This window comes from Neolamprologus multifasciatus, chromosome 14, assembly GCF_963576455.1.
Source record: "Neolamprologus multifasciatus chromosome 14, fNeoMul1.2, whole genome shotgun sequence".
Lineage (NCBI taxonomy): Eukaryota > Metazoa > Chordata > Actinopteri > Cichliformes > Cichlidae > Neolamprologus > Neolamprologus multifasciatus.
In genome coordinates, this window is record NC_140452.1 from 34,513,942 (window position 1) to 34,521,819 (window position 7,878).

Genomic DNA, 7,878 nt, shown 5'->3' on the forward strand with positions numbered 1-7,878 from the left:
TCACATCCAGAACTGGAAGAGATAATAAAGATGGTTGCAAATAAAAAGGAAAATGCAGATGCTTGTGGTTTTGTGACCGGAGGCGGCAGCAAGGCCGGTGCTGTTTTGCCACTTTGATGAAATGAAATGTAGTGGTTGAGGTTTGATTTTTTTTTTTTTTTTTTTCTTCAGACACGTGAAACAGATTTCCCTAACAATATATTAGGTTGTATTTTTGTTTTTTAAATGAGTATCTTTCAGGTTAAAAAATAAATCAGAGGGCTTTATTATAGACACTTATCTCCTGAGTTTGAGCTTCATTATGAGACACGAGTCATGAATCAGAAAAATTAGAAATCTAAAAACTAGGATGAATAGGGTTTTAGCCAGGGGAGGTGGTGGCATGGCCAGGGCTGCTTTCCCGCTTTGATCCTGTGATTGGAGCATTCCTCAGTGACTGCAGATTTGTTGACTGAGTGTGAATCACCCCAAAGGTGACTGGTGGCCTTTTGGGTGCACTGAACTTGTTATCATTGTTCCAGAAGTCAGTTTGAGATCTGTGACATGTCATATTATCCTACTAGAGGCAGCCATCGTTCTGCTCTTCTGCATACCTTGGTTGCATCCATCCGTCCATTTTCTTCCGCCTATTTGATTCTGGACTGCTGGAGCCTATCTCAGCTGTTATAGGGCGAGAGGCAGGGTACACCCTAGACAAGTCGGCGGTCTGCCAAAGAGCTAACACATAATAGCCCTTCACACATAACCAGTTAACCTAATCACACTAACTGCATGTCTCTGGACTGTAGGAGGAAGCCAAAGAACCCATGCAGACAGGGAGACCCTGGCCAGGTCATAGATTCAAACCCAGGCTGCTCTTGCTGTGATGCTAACCAGTGTTATTTGCGCAATCCCAGCAGATCACCAGTTTCTGAAATACCAGCCCGTCTGGGACCAGCAACTCTGGTTCAAAGTCTCGGAAATCACCTTCCTTCCTTACTCTGGTGCTTGGTTTGAACTTTAACAAGTTGTCTTTAACATGTTTACATGACTAAATACAATAAGTCATGTGATTGACTGATTAGATATTTGCATTAAGGAGCAGTTGAAGAGGTGTACTTGTTTAAAAAGTGGCTTTGGAATTCAAGTTAAACCTGATTTTTATTTCCCTATACACAAAAAACCTGAAGATTACAGGACAAATCTCACAGAGCAAACAAAAACATCTGCTTGAAGTTGGCAGTGGTGGACACAGGCCTTTCTAAAAATAAAATAATAATAATAATTTAAAATTCACAGCAGAAATATCTCTTCATTAATGTCTCCCACAGCAAATCGCTTTGACTACTTCAGTTCAGACAGGTGAGCTGTTATCTGTTTTCTCCAGTGTAATGAGAGTTGATCCACTGACTGACCTTCAGTGTATAACTCCATTTCAATAATGGCTTTCAGGATGTGGCATCTTTAGTAATTAAAGTATCAAAATGAGGCAGTCATGTTACGATACATCAAAGCCATGAGAAACTGTCATTTCTGAGTGGCCCATGTCTGACAGGCGGTCTCACTTTAGCTCTGAGAAGAGCTTTACTTTGATAGTACAGTGAAACAGCACATCAAACAAGTCATTTTTTTCTTTTTTTGTCTAGTAATGAAATTCATTGCTTTCTTTTTTTTTTCCTTCCTATGTTTTACATTGTTTAATTATTAAGCAGCAGCTGCAGATGTGGCCTGACCCACTAACTGATGGAGCTCATATCAACCAATCATTTAACAGCTAGCCTCTAAACTCCGGGGATACCTGCTGACATGTATCAGGGGACAGATGTAATGTTACACATTGGTAACTCAGAGACAGAGTGTCACATGCAGTCTGCAGCTCAGAGACATGCTGCTGTGGTCAGCAGAAGTTATGTAACTAGAGGCCAGGACACAGGTTACAAAAACACAGAGGAGACATCTGTTCTGTCATTCCGGTGGGGGTGGGGGTTCACACTAAACTGAAAAGAGCTGGACTTCTTGGGGATCTCTGGAAAGTAGGGCTGGCCTGGATTAATTCACCAAGAAACACTAACACATTAAGTATAGAAGCAGTAGAGCAGCTTTGAATTAGAATATGAAATAATCAGCAGGAAACTCCAGGTCTAACAAATCAAGACAAAAAGCAGGTGCTGTGGTGGCCAATAGAGGCTGAAATAAGCATGTTTCCAACATGGTGCAAAAACATTATTGTCGTTATTGTTTTACAATTAGGGCCATGGTTGCTGATCAACATGGCTAACTGCTACCTGCTAATCACTGCTAATTAGAATAAAACTGAACCTCTGGACTGTTGGTGCCTTTTGGAGCATTATTGGAAATATTTGAAAAATACTGCTGCTTTCTACTGCCTAGTCCTTTACTTCTGTGTTTATTTGTATAGCAAAAAACATTACACATTACAAAGTGCTTCACAATTTCAGTTAAAGCCACACATAAAGATATGTATACATGTTACACCTTATTCCTACATGTGCACAAATAGATGTAAACTATGGCCCCAAATAATGGGGGACAGATTAAAGGAAAGCTAAACCATGAAAAGAGTTTTCAGAAGTTGGTTGAAACAAATGAGTGATTCAGACGACCTGACAGGCTGAGGAAGGATGTTTCAAAGTTCATCACCTCTGGTTTTAAAATCAGAGCATGGATCGATTAAAAGATCTTGATCAGATGATCTGAGCAGTGGCTCTGCAATATAGGCAACATGTTAGTGATAGGATTTTAAAGTGGACTCTGGAGATGTGGTGAAAAGGAAGCAGGAACAGTTGTTGTTTGTGAGCGTCAGCCTTTCTGCTCTGTTCTGCACCAATCAGAGACAGGCTATGGAGGACTGAGAGAGGACTGTGAAAAGTGAGCTACACACTAAATCATATTTCTATGAGCTAACCATCATCACTAGCTAGACATTTCTTACAGAAGCTGACCCAACATCACATGATGTGGTGTTGAGATAAGCCAAACCTATTTTATTCACTTGTCTGATGGACATCATTAATAATAATGATAAAATTAAAAAAAAATCTTTTTATCACTGATTGCAGTAAAAACACACACTGTTTGACGATTTGTGACACAAAGTCTGTAGGAGCACTTTTTATTTTTCCCTTTACTTTTACTTTTGCATGTTTCCATAACTGCAGTAACACATAACTGTATCAGGGTTGTGTCAAAAACTGTTAGGTACTCTAAACACCCCCCCCCCCCCCCCCCCCCCCCCCTCACGCACTTACAGCAAGGAAAAGTTATTCAATATCTCACATTCAGAGAACATGTTCACTTTGGATCTGTGATTCAGGTCCAAATACACACAGATCAGATTAGTTCTTCCGATAAAGAGGAGGAAAAACAACCTGTTTTGTTTGCAAGAATCTGCTCTCTGCCTTTTTCATCATGTAATCCACAAGCTGTGACTGTTCCTGTGCTATATCCTGTGGGGTTTTTTTTTTGTTTGTTTGGTTTTTTTTGGGGGGGGGGGGGGGGTATATCATACTGTGAGAAAGCTGCCAGTTCAGTCTGTAACACTAATATCTAATATGAGCTGCAGAGTGTAGTGTAGCCTTCTTTCCCCACCTCCCACCATCAGCCTGAAATAGAACGGTATGGTTGTGCTGGACCGCTCCTAAATGCAACTCGGGCCAACAGAGTGTGTAAGCTCAGCAAACTCTGCCTGTACAAATAAAGAAGCAGTGCTGTTCCCACATTCTTCCTCCTTTTTTTTATATTCATTTATATTCCTTTAAGTCAGTGTGGTCTCTGTTCAGCAGCGCTTCACACAATCGACCTACAGCAGCACCTTTTGTAGGCTGTAAGTCGACCTGTGTGTAACCACAGCGAGGCCTTCATTTTAAACCTGTATCATCTTATAACACGTGTTAGGAGAGCCGCCGTCTCCCTGCTGACACCACACCGCCTCATGTAGGGAGGAGGGGGTCGTACCGCCTTATCTCCAGCCTCAGCTGCACGATCGCGCTCAGCTGGAACCGGTTTTCACATGACATTTCCACCACTGTTACACCATCATTCCTCACATGTAATCCTTCCAAAGCATGTTTGTTCTGGGTACTGTGACTAGATAAAGTTGGACCAGAGGGAAAACCCTTAGGCAGCATTACAAGGTGTTTTTTCCACAGTGGGTCAGCACGTTTGAGGGTGTTGCTGACTGGATGGGACACACAGGCTTGAGTCAGTCATGTGAACCAGAGCTGTCTGCAGTTAACACTTCCAAACACACATCAAAGTCAGGGGAAACGTGAGCGGTGACGCTTTGTATGGAGACGAGATCTTAGTCTGACATTCACTTGAGATTTTACATCTGAGTGATGCTGTATCTTAAATCCATCTGCTGTATATTTTCCTGTTTATCTGCAAATGGATTATAAACGAACGTTTATAGGACACACTTGTATGCACATCTGTTGAATGTTTGAAATCTTACTAAGATTGTATCTTTCTTTTTGATGGAGGCAGGTAAACCCTGAAAAATATGGTTTTGGGGATATGAAGATAAACTGTATGTGGAATCAAGAGGCTAATAAGCAGATCTAAAGTGCTGATTTCCAAATAAACACCTGCAAAAAAGTGACATTAAAGATGATGTTTTTTATGTAAAGGGATTTTGTTACTTTTTTCTGTCTGCCCTTTTAATATCTACACTGAAACACAGCATTCGAATGCACAGGGAACACATTTGGATTTTTCCATGGCCTCATCCTGCTTTGACGTTTCATTTCAGATACTTTGCCATATATAGAAATCATGAGGAAGTATTTAAATTGTCTTTTGAATGTTTGGACAAGTACATATTAAGATAAATATGCAAAAATACAAAATCACTTGGAAAAGTACACTTAAGCCATGATAATTAGAATCAGAGGTTCCAGGGACTGCTAGTTAGAACCTCCCTATTCAAATATCCACCACAGTAAAGTGTGTGGTGTCATCATACAAAGATCTAAAGAGCTCCCTCGGGCCTTTGTTTGGTGGGGGTGGTAGGGGGTCTGGCAAGGATTAAAAAAAAAAAAAAAATTACTAATTGCAGTGGAATAAATCACCTGATTGCACACCACACCACCATCATCATGGAGGGCAGATTTCCAGCAGCTTTGTTCAGCACAGCCTGCCCTGACAAATTCAGCCCAAGAGCAGAAGTCTCTGTGACCCCGAAACCCAGGCCCAGATGACTCTTGCTGCTGTTGCTGTCAGAGCAGACACATCAACAATCACAACATGGTTCCCCAAATTTAAAATACGTGCCAGGAAAGTTCTGCAAAACTTTAACATATGGGGAAAACCCGGCTTACAGATAATGCCCTTTAATCAAAGGATTAACATCTGTGTGGCTCAGACACAAGATGGCATTTCAGGAGAGGAACCTGGTCTGGGTCACGACACTGGATATTAAAAATGGTCCTAAACGCTTTCACCAGAGAAAAAAATCCACCAGTGATTGGCTCAAAAACAAAAAGTGCTACAGCCTTGCCAAAACCAGATTTGGAATGTCATTGGAATTTATGGAAATTTGAAGTCAGAAATATCACAGCTGAAAGAATTTTGCCGTGAAAAGTGAACATCAGAGAGGCTTAATAACAACACCAAATGCCTTTCATAAATCTTGCTAAAGGGGGCCGTACTAGATTCTCATGCTTTTTGTACAATATACAATATTATATCTCTTCTTGAATAAATGACTAAAATTATTTTTCTTTCACTTGTCAAAATATGTAATACATGAATTAATTTAAATTGAACAAAATTAAAATCTTGCAAGTCTGAGGAGCGAGTTGCATTAAACTTCAGTAATAGTCACTATTGCATACACTAGAGGGCGCCATTACACTGTGTATATTCCCCACATTCACTATATTGAGTGACCATGCCAGCTTTTGCAAATCTCTCAAACACTAAAACTGTCTCCAAGCAGCAGATAACAAACAAACACACGTTTTAAAAATATAATAGGGAGCCAAAATCACTGTTGGATCGGTGACATCTATACATTACAAATGCATTCATTTTGTTTCACTTATTTTGTTATTTTTTGAGTCTAGCTTTATCCTACAAATTGCTGCCATGACCCGTTTTCCCCGCACAGGTACCATTGGAGTTTAACCCAAACACATACACAACAGTAAACTAATGAGCTGACACCATATCGTCATGAATCATAGGCCCACGGCAGATGGTGGGTGTGTGCAACAGCCTGCTGTCCTGCTCACCGCAGAGACCCACAGCAGTGAGGACACAGTGTGGTCGCATCTCTCCACCACCGTCAGTGACAGCATGTCAGCGTCTTGGACTCGCTGCACAGCGCACCGCATCAACCCATTCAGCTGTGACAGTTTGCTTTTCTCACAGAGGTGCTGTCAGTTTTTGCTGTTTCGATGAAGCAGAGGTTGGCCAAGGTCGCAAAACAATGTTTTAATAATGTTTTACAAAAGTTACAAATATGAAGTGGATGATATATATATAAAAAAACTGATTCAAGAAGAACAAAATGTGGAACACAAGCATTAAATTGTCCTGAAGTCTGGCAGTGAAATGAATTAAGCTACAATTAATCCAAACGAGCACCTTGAAGCCCCTTATACCTGCATTCTTTTTAATGGCCAGCACCAGGTTTTATTTAAATATTGAATAGCTGAAAATTACCCTTGGCTTGCCGGCTCTGTGACATCAGTAAACACCTTCCTGCTGACTAATTTGCTAAATTATGGTCATTTTTAGAATCTGGGAGGCCAAACAGCCACAGTCTCAATCGCTGTGAGTACACTGACCTCTCAAAGTTCAGGTATTATTCAACTGTTTTACATGCATAGTAAACTGCATAGCAGTGTGTGTATTTAGCTAAAAGGGAAACGGTGAAGATGAGAGAGAAACTTTTTCTATGTAGCATTTAAAATGATTTAAGTTGCAAAATTTGATTTTATGAAATGTTTGAATCCTAGTATCATCACTGTTAATGTAATAGACTGATATTAGCATTATTTAGATTTACAGTTTTATGACCATGTAATAAAGTTTTGCTACCACAGCTTCATTTATTTTTGACCACTTGGGCCATAACTGCACAGGCTGGTAAATGTAGCGTTTTTAAAAAAAATGCATTTTGGCCTTTCGTCTAAACATAAATGGCATTTTAGCTCACTGAAAACAGAGCTTTTTAGAAAACGTCCTCCAGCATCAAGATGCTCAGTTTCTGCGTTTACATGTCAAAGTCACGTGTGGTCAAAGGAGAGCCACTGTATTATTGTTTGTAGGTTTCTGATTGGCTAGCATTCCTACAAGGTGTAAAGTTCAGGGTAGTTATGCCTATTGTTCTGGCATGCACTGTTTTCATGTGGACTGGGATATTTCTCAAAATGAAAGTATAAAATCCCCATTAAAAACATCACAGTTTATTCTCCAAATTTTCAGATCACTCAATTTAGCATGAACTATGATTTGCATTGACTATTTATTATGTTTAACAACACATGGAAATGAGTAAGTGCAAGCAGATTTACTGTTTATGTAATTCAATTCGTAAGGTAAAGACCCTACAATATCTTTATTAAGGTAAAGACCCTACAATAATAGAGAGAAAACAAAGAAAACCTCAACAATCAGATGACCCAGTATGAACAAGCTGTTTGGCAACAGTAGGAAGGAAAAACTCCCTTTTGACAGGAAGAAACCTCCACCATCTCTGCGGCGTTGGGGATGAGGGGAGGAAGACAGGATAGAAGACATCCTGTGGAAGAGAAGTGGAGATTAATAATAACTAACCATTAAATATTTGTAAATGTAAAAAACATTAAATATGTGTTATGTAGAGACCAATATTAAATAAAAAAAATAAACATTAAATATTAAATTAGAATT